Consider the following 22919-nt stretch of genomic DNA (forward strand, 5'->3'; position numbering starts at 1 on the left):
AGGGACTAGGGTCATCTTCAGGGTTCAGGGCTAGTTTACAAAGTAATATTTTTACATTACAGGGTTGGTGTGTCTTCTGTCACACTCAGTTCATGAACAGACAAGACAGAAGAAGACACACCAACCCTTTAATGATGTAAAATATTACTTTGTAAACTAGCCCTGAAGATGACCCTAGTCCCTAGGTCGAAAGCTCAGCAGAATAAATGTATCACGACTGAAAACTGGCAATTATTTTTTCATCCTATTTGAAACTATGAATCAGTCACCAAAATAATGAACAACAATAACTAATAAACATTAAACTATGCAACGTTCAAATTCGATATCTTGACCTGGTGCCACCAGGTTACGCGACAGTAACATACCTGACAGAATCTACCAACCGAAAGTGAAATTTCTCGAAATACTGGTAGGCTTGTATCTTTTTTTTAAAAAATCTTTTTCTAAGAAATTGCAGTTCTAGGAGATGAAGTGGTGAATTGGGCATCATCCTTTACTACCTTAGTGACGTGTAGCAGGCATGTTTAAATTGCATTCCTGACAGGTTTTTTGTACTTTTATCCATCTTTAGAGATTAGATTAGCATTGTTGAGTATTTTGAAATTAACAAATTCTTGACTTAGTACAGACATTTTGGAATCTATCAAACTGTTTATCAGAACTTCCGGAAGGCGCCCCCTAAAATAAGAGCGGAAGTAGACTAGAAGCACTCCATCTTCATGTCTCTTGGCATATCTGCGGGTATCCCATCTCCCCAAAAAGAAACAATACTGTCACCAGTCCATCTATAAGTCAGTTTTAGTTCTAGACGGTGAAGTGAAGTCTGTAATCTCTTCAACAAACTGAAAAAAACTACCCCCCCATGATTTCAATGAAAATACAGGAGGTTTTTTTTAGAGTTAATAATCTGAAAAAAAACCTCTCGCAATCCATTAATGCTGCTATGAGCAGTTTTAATGCTTGTTTAAAGAAATTTATTCATGCTGAAGCCAGCTGTTTTCAATAATGAAACATATTTAGAAAGACCCGAAACTGTGGATAAGTTATGTCCATCATGAAGCTTCATACTAAGAATGATGGCCTTCTTTTGAGTTCTTGATGACGGTAAATCCATGCATTGAAGTTCCCTCAAAAATTTATACTTTATTTTGATGACATCATGGAGCTTGGCAGCACATTTCGAAGATTTCCGCACCCCCAGACTGGCTAATTTCTCAAATAAGACTCCTACGACTTTATGTTGCCTTTCGATCAGTTTTTAGGCGTTAAAATGGAATCGATGCCCAAGCTAACCAAAGCCCTCCACCAATGGGTCTGGCCTATAAGCATTCCGAGTAGGGTTACGAGGATGTCAAACAAATATAGTTTCATATAAATCTAATTCCTTAAGCCGTTAAACTTATAGATTGACTGGTGACAGTTTTGTTTTCGGGGAGTTGGAATACCCGCAGATATGCCAAGAGACATGAAGAAGGACCGCTTCTAGTCTACTTCCGCTCTTATTTTAGGGGCGCCTTCCGGAAGTTCTGATAAACTATCTGATTGATAGATTCCAAAATGTCTGTATTAATTCAAAAAAAATTATTAATTTCAAAATACTCAACAATTCTAATTGCGGTGTGTTTCATTAGTTGATCAATAAAAATATATTAATTTAATTAGTAGTAGTCAACGTAGTCCGCTACATTGGGCTTTACCTTGCCAGAAAACTTACATGGAATCCTCATACTCAGACTTAAGAGAACAGAACTCAACAGACGCTTGAGATAACTGAAAAGACTACTCGACAACAGATCAAAACTCACTCTGGACAACAAAAGACTTATTTATGTGAGTATATTAAAGCCAGTCTGGGCTTATGGCATCGAACTGTGGGAGGTTCAACCAAACGCTCAATTCTGCAAAGGATCCCAGTCCTTGCAATCTTCTGCTGTATAGTAAACGCTCCTTTCTAAGTCACCAATCAAACCATTCACACAGACTTAAACGTTCCTTTTGTGCAAAACAAGTTGCTGAAAACTCGTTATAGAAAATTCCATCTTAACATTCAAATACATCACAATCCACTTGTTCAACATCTATCTTCAAGAACATTTCCAGATAACACTTCCAGACGTCTTAAAAGATAGTGGCCTCGCGATCTCCTCTCTGATGAAGAGTCAGTAGAATTTAGAATGTTATTGGAGTGTTACCAACTTCTTCACTCTGATATGAGTGAATGTTATTTATTGTTATCATTGTCGCTTATAACGCAAAATGCGTTGATTGTAACTAAATAAATGATTAAAAAAAAATTAATTAGATTAATAATAAGAAAATAACGGGCGAGTTAATCCAAGAAAAGCCCTAAACTTGTTATCTAAATTTATATCTCGCTAAATAAAAAAGTTAAAAGACCAATTTAGGGAATCTAAAAGTACCGTTTGAACTAAGTAACAATCTTTAAAGAGGAAGCTGTTGGTCCAAAAAGGGGGAGGAGCTAATGAAGTCATGGTGAGTCATGATAAATCTGAGAATGGCACTGAAATATCCTATCACAGTGGCAGTGCCACTAATATTATTCTAAATTTAGATCTCTCTACAAAAATAAAACTATCTATTTTAGATTATTTTTATTATTATTATTTTTATAAGTTTACAAAATGAAATATAAATAGTTTCTTCATATTTTTAGAAAAACTTAATAAGAACTATTTATAACCTTGATCTCCCACCCCGTAGTGAAGGTTGTTACTCAGAGAGCAATTGCAGTTAATCATTTATTTGTTTCTCTTTTTTTGGTGCAGTTATTTTATGCAATTCATTTTTTTTTTATTTTTAACCAGTTAAGCGTGGAATTTAGTTTTAACCCCCCCCCCCCCGCACAGTGTGCGTAATTAAAATCAGACAATGGACGTGTATACACGTCGAACACAGGGCGGGCAAAACAACCAAAAAGTTTACAACGTCCTTAATAGTCACTGCAAGCGACTTTTTCTGCAATCTCTGTGGGGCTTACAGATTACAGAGCATTCTATGCTCATTCCAAAATCTTGCACCGCTTCACGTATGCATTGCTCTAGTTAACTAGGGAAGCAAGAGCTTTGCACAAGGAAGAAAAGAGCTTTTTGAATTCTGTGCAAAATGAATACATGCTCGTACTGTGAGATCTGAATCTCTATCTAAAAGGTAAAAAACGGCCTTGCACAAGGGTTGAGAGCTTCTATTTGTGTGCCTGATTCCCTAGTCTCTAATGCGGATACCAAACATGTACCAACCACTTATCATTTGGCTGGCTCCCACCGCAGTTCTATTGGTAAAGGAAACATCCCACCAAATAATATTCTTATTGTAATTTATTAAAAATTCTAGTTTTTATAGTTAATGGCAATTTTATATTTTTCACAACGAGTATACACGTCAAACGCACCGAAATAAGAGATTTGGTTTGACGCTCAACTGGTTAAAAATCACAGTTGTTTAGAAATTGAAAAAAATAACTTACTAAATTTGAAAATCTAAGATAAACACTCTTGTGTTCAATGATTTGTTCGTACTTAAATTCTTTTTTTGGAGTTTTGCTTTGTATACTAGAGAATTGGGATAATATTCATTGATATAGGTTATACCAGCAGTAGAAAATAAATTATATAGGCGAGAAGAACAGTACCCCATGAAGCTTTAGCGGGATAAATAAGCAATTAAGGAATCCGACAGTAGAAACAGAGACCATAAAGTACACCGGCGTTAGTACAGTAGCCCCAAGAAGCAATTCAAAGAAAGAACAAAGATCTATAAAGTAAAACGCCGGTGGAACCGAAACCCGTAAAGCGTACAGTCCATAAAGTTCAGTAATCCATAAAGCATTTTGACTGGGCGAAAAGTAAGGCACGAAGCACACCAGAAAGCTAATGGCGGTAGAATAGAAGCCCATAAGGTGGGCTGTACAGAAACCAATTAAGCAATCCAACGGGAAAAGAGTAACCCATAAAGTATTCCGATGAAATGAACAGTAAAAAACGAGAAAACACACTGGCAGTAGAACAGAAACAAAACCCATGAAGCATACTGGCGAAGGAACCGATAACCCCCCCCAAAAAAGGCAAACCATAACAGAAATCCCGCCGGGTATACCGTTATCCCGATTCTTTTAACTGTCATCTCACTTAGATCATTTACACCATTTCAGCAAGTAGATTTAGTGACTTCAAAAACTTCATCTATACTGCTATGGATGAAAACCAATCCCACAACCATCTATTCTAGGCTAGTTGGCCTAGTTGCAGACTCTAGATTCTGATGAGAATTGAAACAAATAGTTCCTTGTTGTGGGTGCACCAGAATTCAAAATAATGGTGTAATCAGAAAGAATTACTCAGTGAACGCAATCACCATAACTAAGATGATATATTTGTAAGATCCATAAATTTAAATTTAATAAATAAAACATGACAAAATAAATACGCAAAAAAAATAAAAATAAACAAATACAAACAAATAACTGAATCACGAATAAAAAAAAGATTTTGATTGGCTAAGTGTGTCAGGGAACTTTATATGTTGGCCAATAATTATGTGCATATTGTCAAATGTTATGTAACATCAGATGTAGTAGTTGTCTAAGTTCATTTCACCCGATATTTAGAAGGCTGTTAATGTATTGATATTGTTGCTTTTACGCTACGTTTTGTTTGCTTTTTAATATGCTTAGTTGCTTATTACTTCCTACATTGTATTGCTTGAATTTAATTAGCTTCTGCTTTGTGCTTATTTAAATTACTTTTTAATAATCTATTGAATTTATTGATTTTATTTTTTTGGATTTATCATTTATACCCGAAATTGGGGAAGCAGGTAATTTTAATCGTACAATTTGAAAGGAAAATATGACAAAATTTGAATGAAATTCGATTTCAGTATGGTTGCCTGTCAAATCTAAATTCAGCTATTAATGCTTAGTGCTAATCAAATGATTTTAGACAAAGCTGACGCACGATAAATTCGTATCGAAACTGATACCTCGCTTGACTATTCCGTCATTCCGTAATATGTTGGGTATAAGGAACATCTTAAACTAGACAAACAATTCCATTATCTAGTGGACTAACACAGGGAAAAGTCACAGTTTTGGTCGAAAAAAGTCATATTCCATTTCTGATGGCTGCTAACAATCTTGACTAGGTAAGCAAGTCAAGAATTAGACAAAAATATTTATCTAAGACTCGATATGAACGTTAATTCAAGTACCATAAACACTTATATGATTAAAAGAGGGGGAATTATGACGTGAACACTCAGGCAGACCCTTTCTCTTGCCACAGCTAACATAATTGAATTTCAGAATTGACAACTCAGAAATTGTTCTAAAAATAAATTGAGTTCAGTGTCACACATCTCAGCAATAAATTTTTTCAACTGGACAGAGAGCTGTAAGAAGCTCCTAGGAAGAGAAAAATCTAAAAAGCCAGCAGCTGGATTTGAACCCACGTTCTCCGCGTTTGAATCCACCATAGGCTTATTACTTTGCTAATCCCTTCCCTAAATAAAGTAATATCATAATTATAATAACTGCAATTACACTAATAAATTAATTAATTAATTTCTCTCACAGCCAGACCGGCAAATGGAGCCCAGCTAATATTAACAGCTAATTATTCTTCAAGTGCTACCTCTATTACGTATTTCCAGATAATTAAGTACCTTATTTACTCTTAGCTATAAACAACGACTATACTTAATCTCTTGTTTCCTTAAAGAAAGAACCTGTATCCGGCCATTATAGTTTGTTGATCGTGCTAAACTTGTTGTCGGGTCGCGTGATTTGCTTCGCTAGTTTAAATATAACCAGCTCTTTGACGCTTGTTCATTGTTACAAATCTTTTGTTACCGCTAAGTTGTTTGGTTTATTTTGCGGTTTGATCCTTAGTTATTCTTAGCTATCGTTTGAGATCTTAGGTTTAATAGTGTAACAGTTGTTACTTATAGTTTACATGAATTTAAATATACTTTATATATATGTATACTGCTGCAGATTTCACAACACAAAATTAACTACTTTAACATTTAAAAGAATGTTGTAAACTGTAGAATGTTGTAAAGAAAATAAATGCTTATATAATTTGTTTTTAAAAAGCTGCTGATGCTTTAGAAGCTCTAATTTTGTAAGAAAAGTGAGTTTAAATGGCTAATCCATCCCAACACTTCAATTCATTTGTATGCCGATGATACGGCCATCCTATTCCATAATTCAGGTCCCCAAAAAAGATGCAATCCAAGTATCTTTTTCATATCCTCGAACGCAAATGGAGAATACAAGTCAACGAGGCCAAATTACTCTACATAACTTTTATCCCCAATCATAAAGTACTCTCTGCAATCTATCTGAACCCATAATCGTATCTCTCCGACTGATAATGTACGATATCTCCGATTCTAAATCGACAAACGCTTCACTTAGAACCCTACACAAGATACTAACGACAGGAACTTAACTTAGATTACCGATTAATCAAAAAACCACTCGACAAACGATCCAAATTGACTCTAACGAACAAATAGAAACTCTACACAGCCTTACTATAGTATAGTATAGCTCAAATCTGGATGTAAGTACTTGAACTGAACGGTAAAGCTAAGCGGACCAATCTTAACCGCCTCCAATCCTACCAATCAAAAATAAGACAATTCACTCTGTCCAAAAGTTCCTTTAATTCTAGACCTAGCCCAAATTCCGACATACCAAATTTCTTTCCAACACTACAACTCTCATACATAGTCTATGCCAAACTGCTATCCCCATGAATCCTTTTCTAAGATCGAAGCGTCGTTAGAAAACGGCATCGTTCGAATTCATCAGAAGCCTGAGTTAGCCGACTGATGATGTTCATCGTTATACGCTGTTCAAATTTACTTATCACCCAAAGGCACTTTTGGAAGTAAGGATTAAAAAAAAAAGAAAGTGCCTGTAATAATAAAAGACTTTTGAACGGAGTTATTTGGATTACTGGGGCATCTTATAATTCAGTCAAGTCAGTTCTTGTCAGTGGCGTGTTAACGTTAAACTTTGGAAACCAGTAACTTAGACTTAATTAAGTTAGCCAGTAACTTAGTCTTGACACCAGTGTCAAGTGAGTAGAGAGTAGAAGATAACGCCCAAATTTTGCTTAAAGAAAGATGATAACGAGGTAAAGGATGAGAAGCAATTTGCATCATTGCTGATGTTAAAAATAAATCTAATAAAGGTAATGCATAAATCTTCGAAGAATATTATTTTGTCCGGCAATTAGGTCATTATATTATTAAACAACACAAAGGTTTAAATAAGCATCTCGCTGATTAGCAGTCGATAATACTTCTTGATTATATTTTAGTTAGCGGAAGTGGATTCTGTTTAAAGTTTCTTTTAATGTGAGCCATCGAATTAAGCGAATCAGTTATTGTTATCAGAAGCAAATAGTTTGGGCAAAATGAAGTAGTGAATAAATAGAGGAAGTCTGGAGGGTTTGTAAGATAATATGTTTGGTAGGAAACCCAAGATCCTGAAACGGATACAATGCATTCCCTTACCAACAATGAAAAAGTTAAAAAAGGGGAAAAAATACAAGCAAAAGGAAACGAAGTATTAGAAGTGATTGAGGATAATGTTAAAAAAGAGAGAGGAAATGAGATGACCTTGCAAATATTTAAAAAGTTTTCTAATGCAAATTGTTTGCATTAAAATGCAGTCACTCTACTTTCTCTAAACTGTAATAAGTATTAGATAACTCTAAAGTAATTTTATATTCAAATTTGGTGTTTATACAGTTTGATGTACATAAAATTTTGTCTTTGGCACCGGCTTTGACAAAAATATTTATTTATTAAAGTTCTAAATTCACTCACTTCGTGAACTTAGTGAAGTAATTTAAATTTAAAGTAATAACTAACGAGAATAAATGAAATAATAATTGCCAATTTCCACCTACGGCAAGGACATCCTCAGAGTGGTAGAAAGGAAACGTATGTTTGACGATATATACAGGTATTTAGATGCACCATTTCGCTACGAAGACATAATATTCTCCACCAACATCTATGTGCTTAAGTCTATAGCAGAGCTAGCAATGAAATATGAGTGTATTTAAAAGTTATAGCCGATTAGAATGAATGGAAGAAAATGATTAGAGAAGGATTACTGATTTTAATTTCGGTTAAGCTATAAGGATGGCAGAAGCACAGAGTACTGCTCCATCCATTAGCTGTAGTTTATGTACAGAAGCAGATTTACAATTAACATCAATTTGGTGATAACAAATAGTTAACAACAATTATTTACAAATAAAACTATGTAATAGTTACGACAGTTGTCATAACTATAAGGTAAATAAAGGTTTGTTAACTATTTGTTATCACCAAATTGATATTTATTGCAATTTGTTTCTGAAAATGTGATCCATAGTACTGAAGATGACCTAGTTCCTAGGTCAAAAGCTTGGCTATTAAACAATTAAAAATATTATTACTGAAATTGGCAATAATCTTTCTTGAGGTCCTCTCCTCTTTGCGTAGATTGCACTGAGGAGGAGGATTTCAAACATATAATAATGATATGTTCACGTTATGTGGTAGAAAGGAAACGAATGTTTGACGACTTATACAGGTATTTAGATGCACCATTTCGCTACGAAGACATAATAATTCTCCACCAACATCTATGTGCTTAAGTCTATAGCAGAGCTAGTAATTGAATATGAATGTATTTAAAAGTTATGGAATGAATGCAAGGAATAGATTAGATAAGGATTACATGATTTTAATGTCGGTTAAGCTATAAGGATGGCAGGAATATAGAGTACTGATCCATCCATTAGTTGTAAATTTGTATGTAAATAGTTGTATATAGTAGAGGGATGAATGTGTGAAGCGAATGTATTTATAAGTAAGAATGGAGAGCGAGTGATATTCTAGTGATAAGCACCGAGACGATGCTGGCTGTATGGCGCAAGCCAATGCCAAAAAACAAGCAAAAAAAAAAAAATCTTTCTTTCCATTGACTTAATAATGGATGTGATCCATGTTTTGTCTCTATAGCTCTAAAAGACTGAAACGTTGGAAAAATAATCAATAAAAACTAAATGAAACCAGCGTCTTAAGGGTTTATCACATTTAGCGTCTAGTCGCATGATTTATTTCATTAATTGTGTCCCGAATGATCGGATTATAGAACTAAAGGGATTATTTTTTAAAAAATCTCGGATAGGCATGCTGTACTGAAGGCAATTAAATCCTCGAAATTTGTGTTGGGAATGTTCCAAAACTTGTGCCTAAATAATCTTCTTACCTTGGGTATTCTTCTAGTGAACATGCAAGGTCATATTAATGTTTGGAGAAATGAGGAGTTGTAGTGGTTTGCCAAATTGTTCACCTTGGCCTTGCTTTTCGAAACTGTTTGGGCTCCAGAAATGGACAAACATCATCGTATTCATACGATACAAATGAGTTCAGTAAGGTTTCGGCAAACTAAACTACTTTTGAGGGTTAAGACAAAGGGGTTTTAGTGATGATTCTTTACTAGCCACGGTCAGCAGTTAAACCACTGGTCTGGAACTCTTACTGGAGGATCAAGGTGGCACAACTAAATAATGCAGTTCTATCAAATCCCTTTTGTAGATTTAGTGGTAGGAGAAACAGACTAATAGTTTGGGATGTGGGAGAGATTAGAGTTAAGATGTTTGTTGGAATAGGTTCCTGGAAGAAAAGAGTTTCCCTTTTTATTGTTTGGATAGCTGTGAATAGTAGGTGGGTTTAAGACAGGGCTGGATTTAAGCCCTAGGCTCGGCTCATGGTTAATGTTTTTGGTAGAGGGACAATAGCTTAGTGTCCCTCCACAACGAATAATAATAACAATGAATAGCTATTAAAACCCAGTTAACATTTCAGTTGCCAAAAGTATGTACATAGTCAGTAAACAAAATTTGAGAAAATTCATTGAAATAATTCAAAAATACAGAAAGATGAAGTAGAACAAGTACCATAAAACTGAAGGTATAACTTCGTTGAGTAACAGTATATTCCATTTGGTGGATTTCTCAGTAAATTTTCGACGATAGAACTTTTAACGGTTTAACCACATTTTAAATTCAAATTGGGTTTATCACTAGATTAAAATTTAATTGATTACACATGCTACACAGCCTATAGATTATTCAGAATTAAAATTTTCAACCAGGGAAATAAAAACGAAAATAATTTACTCACTTTTCTTAGAGGTTGTTTAAGATGTAACTCTTCAGTTGCAGCCGCAAAGACAAGTAAGTGAGCCTTGAAAAGATTTATAAATTTCAAATTAAAAATTATGTCTTTATTAGCCTATTTTTTGTAGCTTAAAATAGAAAAAAAATCTACAGAAAATGGAAAACAATTTGAGAGGTGCCCTTTCATAAATTTTAAAGGAAAATGGATTATTACGTGATTAAAATTATTTATCTCATATAATATTAGTTGCTGTAATATTTAACAGATCATAAAGATCATAAAATCACTATAACTACAGTAAGAAAAGTATAAATTACTGTGCAATGGCTTTACTGTACTTTTTTTGAAAATTGAATTAAGTCAAACATGAAATGAGAATTAATAATGAATTCTGTAATAAACATTCAATGTTTTATTAAAAGCTAGAACTTACCTTGTTATTAAATTAAGATAGAATTGTCCCCAAAGATAATACCACAACAGAACAACCAATAACTTCTAGAAAGTAAAGGCGGCCATATTGTCGAAATACTGGGCTTGTTTTCTACAACTAAGTTTACCCATAATGCTATACTGATATACGTAACTGTTAGATTTGTGATTAATTGAATTTTATTTAAACAAAGTTGGTATCATTGATTAAATTTCCAGATATGCCCCTGTCTGATCTAGGGCCAATAATTAACGGCAGCCATATTGTTCGTGGAGTACTCTTTAAAAAATGAGTTAATTTTTCTTTTGGTGTGAAAGTTTTATAGTGTAAATTGTTTAAATTAATTATGTTAATGTGTTATTCTTAGTCTTATAAATACACTTTTCATAGTTTTTAATGTTGTGTTTAGTGTTAAATTAGTGTAAATGTTTAGTGAAGTACCCAATGGCTGGTGCTGTTGAAGTAGGAAGAATCTTAAACATCTTAAAAGGTAGGATATTATAAAAGACACATTAAAAATTTACGATTGTAATTAACGTTGTTAATTTTTAAATTCTTTTCTAATCATCTAAGTAGATTTCAACGTTGATTGCCTACTTTATTCAAGATTTTAATCTTCATTAGGTTTTGATTAAGGACCGAAATATTTCATGAATTTCTCACAATCAAATAATGAAATCTCTTAAAACTTACCAAGGTTTACTTATGTAATTTCTTTTGGTGCATTTTGTTTCTTTTGATAAATAATTGAATTTGAAGTAGTTAAGAATTAATTTTCTCTTTAATTTTTAAATTTATAAAGGATTTCTTTGGTTAAGTTTCTCTTAGCCAACGCCATGAGCGCTAGTTCCTAACTTTTCTAACATTTGTCTGTTTTTTGATTTTTACTTTTCTGTTTTGCACCCTTTAAATTTTAAAAAAGGTAAAAGCGAATCGCTTGAATGAATTCGTTTAAGTATGTATTATCATATAATTAACATATATAATCTCGGGAAATTTTACATAGAACTTAACATATTTTTTGTAATGAATAAACTAACATAAAAATATAAGTTCTCTTGTAAGATTACTTGTGAATGTAATTTAAATTTTAAGGTGTGAAACAAGACTATTTTAAACAAAACGTTTTTGGAACACTCACTCAAATCAGTTGTAGACTTTTTTTCGGTTTTTCTATAAATTAACTACTCAGCAGCACCCAACAAGTGTTTCTGTAATCTTGGATTCTTAAAACTTCAATTTAATGTTTGAATTCATCTTCGAAAACGTTATATCATAACAATATTAATTCTGCTCTTCTCCAGTGTGCTCTTTATGCTGAACCATATGATATATGCTAAAGGATTGTAAAATACATATGTTCAAATATTGAAGGAGATAACCCAATATTTAGGTCTATGAACATAATCTTAATTTCATATCGGACGAGAATTCTTTATTCAATAAGAATAAACGACATTAAAAGTAAAGTAATCACCTATTTTTTCAGGCGGGGCTTAACGTCCAACTATCATTTACTAGGTGTCGTGGACGGAGGCGAATAGCAAACGTACTTTACTATTTCTCATTTAACCATTAAATAAAATCCAAGGCCAAGACCGGGAATCGAACCCAGTACCACAATGCATATTAGCTTTGCAGGTCTCGCCTCTTAACCCGCTCGGCTACCGTGGCGCCTTGGCACGGTAAAACGACATTATTTTTGCACGAAATGGTTAAAAAGTAATATAAATTTATGGAAAAAACTTAAACGTAAGGATCACCATTAATAAAATTAATGGGATTATACATTGGGATTAAATTACCATTTTTAGAATGCTTTAGGGCGACATTTTTATCTGTTCAATTATATAAAGTTAAATTATGACTTTAAAAAAAAAAATTGTAGCCGTTTAATTTCTGGCATTTCTTAGGGCTAATTGCCTAAAATAAATTCAACCCTTCTTGAAATAGGTTAGAATTAAATTACTATTGCTAGCAATTTGAAGGTTTTGAGCGTTGACAAAGCAAAATTCTCGTCAGACTTAAGAAGTCTTTTTGTGGTTCCCATACAGTTCAGCTTTTTTTCGGGTGTAACAGCGACTTTTAAGATATCTATGCTCCCTTACTGGTGTGGCAGGCGCCAGTCCCTGCAGCCACCTTTCCAGATCCATTTATCTGAGTTATCCCTGGAGTTCGGAGAGAATTTCTGAAAAGTTTATGCCCTCTATCAGTTGGTGTTTTGTATCAACTTTAAATAATGGGGTTGTAGTCAGATAGAAGTTGTATTGGGGCAAGTTCTTAGACTCATCTTCTTCAGGTGCTCCCTCTATCAGTCGATAGAGACTAGCTCTTTTAGTCTCCTAGAACGGTCTTATCACCGATTTGGAGCTGAAAACACAGGAGTTCAGTTCCTTCAACGCACCCTGACTGTCCGTAGAGAGATGTATGTATACCACCTTTAAAATGTAACTTGCGGGTCCTTTTATCCAAATATGACATAGCATTCATCATTTATTCTGACACAATTGGAATAAAAGCCAGTCTTGAATGAATTTACAACAAATTTTCGGTGTTACAGTTATTTTACTCTTTATTGAATAAACCAACTAGTATTGAAAATACTTTTTGTTCGTTCACTATTACTTAATACATCTTACGTGTTGTACTACTTTTATATAAACGTGTATTAAGTGCAATTATACGCTTTAAAATTGAATGCATTTTTTTGTGGACATGATAATAGTATAATACGATTTAGTTTTGTACGCTACATTAATATTTCTCGTGAGAATTCATGGGAGAAAGTTTGAATGTTTGTAGGTCTGTCTAGTATTCTGAATTTTGATTCCAATTATGAAAACGTGTAATTTAAAAACCAATTTTTTTTAGTTATTAAGTTTTTGTTCCACATTTGTTTAGATAAATCTAAAAATATAGTTGACTTAACATGATTTAATGATCGCTCTCTGATTGATTCACCTAAACACTGGTAATGGTTAGCGTATACTGGATTTCGAGTTCCAGTCCAGCTGCTAGCCTTTAGGATTTCTCTGCCTAGCAGCTTCTTAAGGCTCACTGTCCGGTGATGGAAAGTGTTGCCTGTAAAGAGAGGACACTGTCCGGAGGCCGGCAGTGCACTGAAAGAGAAGCTCTAGGTGCCAATGATCTCAAATTTGGTCGCATCTTAGAATAAATAAATAAAAACACAATTTTTTTTGGGGGGGTGGGAATATGCTATACCATTAATTGCAATGAATATTATGTTTATTACTTTTAATTACAACAAAAGACAGATTTATACTTCCATTTTTAAAACCCATCTGGGCGTATGGAATAGAGCTGTGGGGTTCACAACCAAACGCTCTAATCTCCGAAGGATTCAATCTAATCTACAATCTAAAATATTTCGAACTACAGTAAACGCTCCATTTTATGTCTCCCAACCTGGGACTATACACACTGACCTTAACATTCCTTTTGTCCACCCAAGTCGCTGAAAACACGATACAGAAAACACCAATTCAGCCTGCAATCTCATAAAAATCCTCTAGCTCCAAAATCTTTCTTCTGGAACACTTCCTGACAACCCGGACAAGACGTCTTAAAAGAGACAGTGGCCTCATGATCTCCTCTCAAGTGAAGAGAGTGGACTAACCATATAATGTTTTGGAGTGTTACCACTGGGTAATTTCTCCACTCATTTACTTCTACTGTTCACTGTTATCATTGGGCGCATTCAGCAGACAAGAGTGCTACCAGATCGCTCCCGAAAGGGAGCGCTTTATTTCTCTTAACGCTCTGCTACTAATATAACCTAAACATAACCTTTTTTCGAATGAAGATTGGCGAGGAATCGGTCAAATAAAAAACAACTCGTCTTTTAAATTAAAAGGTGCTAGGCCATTTCAAAATCTAGCATTTATTAATCATATTTCAATTTTTTAACTTGTTATCAAAGAGAAAGAAGAGCACGAGATAGGACATTTTTATGTATTTTTTCATCCCCTTTCTACTAAAAATATTGCCATCGCAGTAAAGCTAGTATTTTTCTTAATATCGGGAAATAAGTCGTTTTCCGAGTGATTTTTCTGAGAAAAATCAAATGTTAAGAGCTTTAGATGTTCTCAAGCATACATAAAATGGCTAAAAATTAATTTTACATCTGTTACAAGAAAGTTTAATAATTATTTGGTAATTTTGGGAGAGTTGCGTTTAATTACCAAGAAAATTGGAAAAATTTCAAAATTGTTTTTATAAATACACGTACTTTGCTAGTAGCGATCACCGCTCCGTCGAAGTACTTGTAGCATAGAAAATTTCCGCTCCATAAGATGGCGTCCGCTGCCACAACATGTTGTGAGAGCGATGCTAAAAGTGCGCCATTCAGCGGATAGTTCCGTAGCGCTCTTGACTGCTGAATGCGCCCATTGTTATTTATAGCGCTAATGCGCTGATTGTAGCACAATAAACGCAAACAAAAAATACTTTTAATTATTAGAGTGTGTATTTCTAGTCCTATAAAATCGAAAAGACAAAGTAGTGAATTAAAATTCTAAGACAGTTGCCTATACTATATTATTTAACTGAACTTAAAATCTAATATAGAGGAACTGCTCTTGGTTAGAGCTAACTTTTGTAAGTCATAAAGAGTTTAGAGCATTGTGCTCTTTTAAACTCGCTGTCTCTCTCTTCTTCCAAAGGGTGTGTTAAATAATCAATGTGCTTTAAGTAGTTCTAGTGAACTTTTTAACTCTAGCAAAATACGTGATCTGCTTCCCCCGGGTACCTGCGTCACGTGAAAGGTTGTAAAACTTGTAAGTAATAAAATTTCTAAGATCAGTTCAGGGTTTTTTGTTGAGTAAATTCTATTTAAATTAGTTTTAAATAGATAAAAATAATAACTTTTAAACTTTGCTCGATCATTCACTGCTCTATTCGACCATAGGTCGACAAAAGTATATTCAAAACATCAGTTAAGAATAAATTTATTACTTATTTCATTAAAATATTTTAACATTTGTTTACATGTTTCACTTTCAGGGTAGAAGACGTAACAACCACTTTTGCTTGCGGTCGTTACCTAACCGGTTTCCCCTTTAACGCTGAAGCTGTCTTTGACCTACATATTTAAGTCGATAAGTAATACGCATACTTTGCTAGTCATGGATATGCTAATATTCAAATTTATTTGGTTAAATAATGAAATAGGAAATAATCAATTCTTTAAAAAGAAAAAAATTATTCGTTGTTAAATTGACTTGACAAAAAGATTGTACTCCCAGTTGTTGCAAGAAAAAAGGGAAAGTTCTGTGATGGTTTTATATTTTTAAAATGCACACTTTCGTAATTATGTCGAAATCTAATAGATCTGGGTAGTTGCAAAAAAATTGCAGTTATAAACGAGGATATGCCCTATATTATAAAGAAAATTTGGGAATTTTATCTTTTATAGAAAATTTGAAACGATTGCCATACTTCCCTTTAACAAGTATAAGAGCAGATCGTCGCTTTAATGTTACCTAGGGGAGCCCTAACCCTGCCAAATTTTATTAAAATCGGGCCAAGATTTAGAGAGTAATTAGTAATAATAATTTTGGAGGGGGGCCTTACATAAAGAAGGCTAACTACTCTCCCATTCGATGTATAGCGTCGAGACCCCCTAAAAGCACATCTACATAAAATTCCGAATCGAATGACACCTCATTCATGAAAATCAGTTCACGCGTTTAGGCGCTACGTTGTTTACAAAAAAGGTAACAAGAACAAGAACAATTTTTTGAAAAAGCTGTTTTTGCACATTTTTTCGCATCGTTTTTCTCGAAAACTAATAAATCTATGTTATTACGAAAAAATTACAGTTATAAAGGAGGATTTGCCCTATATTTTAAAGAAAATTTGGGAATTTTATCTTTTATAGAAAAAGAGGAAAAAAAATGGTTAAAGTTGGGTGTTTTTCAACGTTACAGCTTTTTCGTGCAGTTTTTTTGACGATCAACCCTTTATACAACTGTCCTACCTGGATAGTTTTAATATTTTACAGTTTCTGCGGCTCTGAAAAGATCAATTCTCAATTATTTTTAGTGAATTTAGAAAAATTCTGTCAAATTTTTTTTTTTTTAAGAAAGTTTCGGTTTAAGGAAAACCGAAAATCATCTCTATAAATCCGGATGTAATGGGATCGTATCCAATTGTTGCCGATTGGTGCAAGTCATTTGTTTGCAATACTAATAAAATAAAATAAATCGATTAAATAAATCTATACATATAATATCGATATAAACATTTTTTAATTTTAATAAATTAATTGTTTATTACACTTAAACTTCCTAAATTGATCTGAATTGTGATTTACTCTTTGTTCCCTTAAATAATATTAACATTTTGATATTAATTAAAATTGAGTTAAATAATTGAATCAAATTTGAGAAATTATTGGAATTTCTGATTTAATGACGTAAAATTTAATTAAAATACTAACTAATTATTTATGGGGCATTGCCCCAAAAGACGGCTTTTTGGTGTTTAGTTATAGAATCTATTTTTGATATTTTCTATCCCCTACCATTATGTGAGCTCTTTCTTAATGTTCAGGTAGGTCATTACTGAAGTCCAGTTATGTAAATGTTCGAAAACCAGAATTCCTACGAACCACATCATTCGAATGAGTGAATTAGATCAGCCTATTTAACTGTACTTTGTCACATTCTCTATTCTTAATATCGTTTTAAAAAAAATACCGATATTAGTATATAATAATCGAATTGCATTTTTAGTTCTAGTTTTTGTTTTTGTAACTTAAATAGTTGCTCTTTTTCACGGAGAATTCATTTGAAAAATTTCTGACATCATTTCTTCTGGTGTCTTATTTACTATTAATGAAGATATTTCTATTTTCGATATTCATATTTTCGATAAATAAGTGCTATGATTAGAATAGTGCATTGGGATTCTGACGCAGAGATCCTGAGATCCTGGGACTGCTCTTAAATTTTATTACTTCTGAAAGTGAGCAAACTCTTCGCGGAGGCTGTTAGTGTTCCTGTCTCCTGGCGCCAATGGCCAATCAGGTTGATTGCGTTTTAATTAAAAATAATTAAAAATTAATTAAAAAAACAAATTGCCATTGGAAATCTAATTAAAAATATTTAAGCGGACGTCCTGTTAAAAAGGATTTGTCACAGGAAATGTTGATTTATTTAAGATATTACGCTAGGCGAATCAATCTCCTTTTCTAATCAACGGAAATACTAATTTAGTGATAGTTTTTTTCTCTATCATTTCTTATTTCCGTTTATGAAAGGAAACGCTCTAATTTAATCTTGGGCCAGGGCTCCTCGGCCTCTTTCTCGTACAATTCATAACAACGTGGGCCCTTAAAGAACTTCAGGGTTGAGGCGAGAGTACCCACAGTCGATACTAGGTGAATTTAGGAATCGCTAAGTCAAAACTCTTTCAAAACCCAGTGATGTAATGTAACTTTGTATCTTCATCTTTTTTTTTTTTTTTTTATTTGTGGTATTACTTCCCAGTCTCTCTTAAGTTCTTCACATACATTTTGATGGCGTGACTTTGATGGCTGCACCATGGTGAATGAAGTTTTAAAGCGTCACGAAATGCACGCTACTTGGCTAACTCATTTATTTTCGAGAAAAGAAGTCTTTTAGTATTTAAGACCGTTGTTAAATGGTCATCGGTCCACGATACCAATTTGACTTGACGTTTTTACACCTGCAATTGGCCCGCATAACTGCCGCACCGTTCACTCCTTTGGCTTCATTTCCTGTAAAGAGGTTTCCATAAAAGGCGTTGCCGCCTAAAGTTAGTTCAGTTTTCATCTTGCCAAGGAATATCTTGGAATTTGTTTTCATGTAGCTTCTTCTCTGTGGTTTCTGAATTTTTCTTGCAACAGATATTGTCGCCTGCTCTCCAAATCGATTTATCTCATTGATACTGGTTAAGCGATTGCTCATTTCGGATATTGTGTTTGAAATGGATTCCACTTCCTTTTGGCATTTATTCAACTATCTGACCCAGTTGACTTCTAGAGGCTTTACGCTCAGTTTAACTCTCAGATGAAGAGGTAGTTCCGTTGTTGTGGTTATAAGAGTGGACTTGTAACTGGAGGTCCACAGTTTCAGATCTACCTGTAACTATTAAAACTTTTTTTGGGGGGCTGAAATGATTTCAGTCCTTTTACTAGTTGGGAGGTTAGGGGCGTTAAGTCAAAAAATTAGTTTTCATATTCTCTAAGGAAAGAATATTTTCTAAGTTCATCTGTCTTTCAAGTCCTTACATCATTTTGGATCATACTTAGCAAATATTAAAAAAAAAAAAAAAGACAGTAAAAAATATAAATAAAAAATGAAATTTTAATTTTCCTTTACTGAGCTCCTGAGACTTGCTTTGAACGTTTTTACAATTCTGACTTCACACAAAGTTGTTACCTTATATTTAAATCATTCTTTCCAATTAAATGGATTTTACGGGTCGGGTGTTGGTCTAGTGGTCATGAGCGTGGCTTTTTAAGTTAGAGATCCCCAGATTTTTTTTGTTTTTTTTTTGCATTGGCTTTTGCCATACAGCCAGCATCGTCTAGGTGCTTATCACTAGAATATCACTCACTCTCCATTCTTACTTATAAATACATTCGCTTCACACATTCTTCCCTCTACTATATACAACTATTTACATAAACTACAGCTAATGGATGGATCAGTACTCTATATTCCTGCCATCCTTATAGCTTAACCGAAATTAAAATCACGTAATCCTTCTCTAATCATTTCCTTCCATTCATTCTAATCGGCTATAACTTTTAAATACATTCATATTTCATTGCTAGCTGTGCTATAGATTTAAGCACACAGATGTTGGTGGAGAATATTTTGTCTTCGTCGCGAAATGGTGCATCTAAATACCTGTATATGTCGTCAAACATTCGTTTCCTTTCTGCTACATAACGTGGACATATCATTTTATTATATGTTTGAAATCCTCCTCCTCAGTGCAATCTACGTCAAAGAGGAGAGGACCTTTTGTTGATCCTGTGAAGATACGATCCACACACCACGTGGTTCGCTCTCAGCCTGCTTATTGTCGTAACAACCCATTTATTAGTGACAGTTCCCTTAAACCATGTTCCCCAGATCCCCAGTTCGAATCCCGCGTATGACTACTTTTTATTTATTAAAAAAAAAAAAAAATTGTTTATAGTAAAGTATGAGCTTCCGCCCCTTGACCAAGACACCTAATTGGGTAGTTGGACGTTAAGCCCCGCCTGAAAAAATAGGCAAAAAATAAAATGAATAGATTATACAAAATTCTGCTGATTCTTTAATATTTAATTTAAATATTTCTTTACTCTGCGTCGTAATTCTTGTCCCACTTTAAATTTTAACTCAATGCCTCTTCCTTCTGCTAATTTAGTTCGCTACCTTGGGATGTACATCGACAAAAGACTAACGTGGAATCCGCACACTAAACTGAAAAGACTAGAACTCAACCGACGAAACAAATTACTGTTACGTCTAATTGGCAGACAATCCAAACTACCACTGGAACATAAACGACTAATATACAACAGTGTACTTAAACCGATCTGGACTTACGGACTTCAGCTGTGGGGTTCAACCAAACTTTCTAATTCACAAAAAAATACAGTCCTTCCAATCCAAAATTCTCCGTCAGTTTAATAACTCTCCATTTTATGTCTCTAATTCTACCCTCCATAACGACCTCAAAATCTCATACGTAGCTGACGAATCTAAACCTAAATATAGAAAATTCTTTGACTCTTCCATTCTGTACCAATCCTCTTGTTCTAAATCTCGCCTCCACAACGATACCAGATCGTCCTCCACGACGATTGAAACGCTGTTGGCCTCGTGACAATCTCCAGTAATGTAAGAAACTCCAGCGAGAGTGTTGCCGGTGGGCAGCTTCTCTCCTCATGTTGATCCAGTCAGGAAGACTTCCTTTATCGTATTCACTTATTACGAATTCTATTCTTTGTAGATTGTGAATAGCAAATAAATTAAAAAAAAAATAAAAAAATATATTTCTTTCAATATTCAGATGGTTTAGTATGAATATGACGTCTTAAATGACGTCTTGTATTTCGAAAATGCGATTTAAAATTTAAGCCTTTTCTTTCAACATCATTCCGATTTGTGAAGGAGTTTTCACTTTTATTAGTTTAACAAATATTTAATTAATCATTATTAATGGTAGAAGAAATATGGGGAAAATTATTTTCCCACCTTAATTGAAAATGAAAGAAACTTTTACTTCTTGTTTCAGACTGGGAATTAATTTATGTAATTAGTGATGGGTAGTTCAGTAATTAAGAGGAAAGTAATATCGGCGATAATAAGTAATAATAAGATAGCGATATCGGCGATTGTTCAATTAATCTTCAAATCATCCTTCGTCTAGACTTTGGCCTTAACAGAATAGACTCATTTTTGTACATTCGACAAAAAATAAAATAATTAATCAAAAGTGGTTAGCAATTATAATTACTGCTGACTGGGATTGTTGAATGTGATTACTCATTTTTCCTGTTTTCTGATTTTCCATGTCTTAAAAGAGAAGTATGGGAATCGTGCTGATTTTAGAGTTGGAATTTTCAGCGGAAATATTTCTGTTTGAAGGAGCGGTGCTTACGGGAAAGTGTTTTTTTTTTTTGAATGATTAGTGTGTGAACTTGTCTGAAATTCGGTTTGTAAGTGAGTAGCATTCACAGGTGGATGCGATTCAGAAATGCGCGTACTTCAAACAGCTAGATATTCGGTGTGATTTTTTTTTTTTTTTTTTTTTAGTAACTGTAGGATGAGGGTCTTCGAATCAGAGAAGTAAAAGAGATAATAAGAGAATGAGAGTCAAGCGACCCACAATTATCGCGTCCCTTGAGGAACTTTTCTTAAACCACCCACTGCTCACCAGCAGGCCCAACAGCCGCCAGAAAGACGCCTCCTTTAGAACGTAAAAAGCCCGCAGGCTACTCCACGCCCAGTTAGAAGAATCTCCACACCATGCCACGCCCTCGCATTGGCAAATCATGTCCAAGCTCTTCCTCATTCGAGTAAAAAAAAGAAAAACATCTGCAATGACCGCTTTTGAACCCAATTCCAGTTTGGCAACAGCCAAATCTTGGTGATACAGAATCCTATAACCCTGGGTGACAGCATTTACACTTTGATCTTTTTACCGAAGGTTCTGTATATTTTCTGAACCTCACGACTTTGAAGGCTGCTTTCTTCATTGGGTCCTACCACAGAAGAATTCTGGGCGAAAAAACTCTTCTTTCTGTAGTTGGTATGGTACTAATTTGGATGAGTAACCTCTCTTTGAACAAGATAAGCAATTTCTTGAATCACATCCTTCCGGAAGAAACCTCTGGTTAGCTAGAGCCTTTTTATTACTACGAAAGAAGCTTGAAGCTAGTAGGTCTTATTTCTTTCTTTATGAATCCCTTTTAATAAGCTAACAGGTTTCACTTCTGCTATCTAACCATTACATACACCGCCAATCGCACCCACTTAATACTTAATTAAGAGGCGGTTGTTGGTCAAGTGGTCAAGAGCGTGGCTTTGTAACTGGAAGATCCCAAGTTCGAATCCCGCGTATGACTACTTTTTATTTGTTAGAAAAAATTTTCTATAGTAAAGAATGAGCTTCCGCCACCGTCCACGACCCCTAATTGGTAGTTGGACGTTAAGTCCCTCCTGAAAAAAGTAGGCGATTACTAATACTTAATTAATTAATCCAACCCGTTAAGCTTTAAATAGATTTAATATTTTTTTATTATATTTTATTAAAAAACTTTGATAATCCCTTAAAAAAAATGTTTAAGCTTATTTGAAAATTTTCTGACAAAATTGACAACTTAGTTAGTAATATTAATTGAAAAAAAGAATAAAAAGTGATCACAATCCTTGGAGTAGTTCTTTGTTCAAGTGCTAATGAATCCCATTTACTCAATATAATCCGCAATACAATAGGAACTGGGATGGGAATTTAGAGTGGCTGTTGTAAATATATTGAACATGTCAAACTAGGGATGGTGACACATTTATAGCCGATTGTATCCTTGATCCGGAAGAGGTGTGGGTCTGTCTGTACATGTATGGTGGACCATCACATCTGTGGCCTATCTATCCGCTTGCGTTGGCCTATTAATAAGGGACCATATCAACTGATCTCTCTCTCTCTTGCACCTTGTTCTCTCTCCCATCCCTGTAACATTCTATATAGTCCATCAGAGAACACACACACTCTGTGATCCGGA

The 22919-nt window shown here is 34.1% G+C and overlaps 1 protein-coding gene and 1 long non-coding RNA gene across 16 annotated transcripts in view; one reads left to right on the plus strand and one right to left on the minus strand.

Moving 5' to 3' along the window:
* The window catches only part of LOC141451598 (uncharacterized), a 48171-nt gene extending 36218 nt beyond the window's left edge, over nucleotides 1-11953 (minus strand). The window contains exons 1-3 of one of the 3 annotated variants that reach the window (XR_012456906.1): nucleotides 11342-11480; nucleotides 10649-10765; nucleotides 10219-10281 (exon numbers count right to left, since the gene is read on the minus strand). This is a non-coding gene — a long non-coding RNA (uncharacterized lncRNA). Of the gene's footprint in view, nucleotides 1-10218; nucleotides 10282-10648; nucleotides 10778-11341; nucleotides 11481-11789 lie in introns of those variants that run through there. The other 2 variants (XR_012456907.1, XR_012456905.1) reach the window with 2 other exon arrangements.
* The window catches only part of tutl (immunoglobulin superfamily member turtle), a 313141-nt gene that overhangs the window by 996 nt on the left and 289226 nt on the right, over nucleotides 1-22919 (plus strand). The window contains exon 1 of one of the 13 annotated variants that reach the window (XM_074123045.1): nucleotides 10942-11138. The exons of the other annotated variants lie outside the window; for them this stretch is intronic. The gene's annotated coding sequence lies outside the window, so the exon portion shown is untranslated. Of the gene's footprint in view, nucleotides 1-10941; nucleotides 11139-22919 lie in introns of those variants that run through there. 13 annotated transcript variants of the gene reach the window in all.

The sequence above is a fragment of the Rhodnius prolixus genome, unplaced genomic scaffold (assembly GCF_049639745.1).
Source record: "Rhodnius prolixus isolate KJV_2025 unplaced genomic scaffold, Rpr scaffold_14, whole genome shotgun sequence".
NCBI lineage: Eukaryota > Metazoa > Arthropoda > Insecta > Hemiptera > Reduviidae > Rhodnius > Rhodnius prolixus.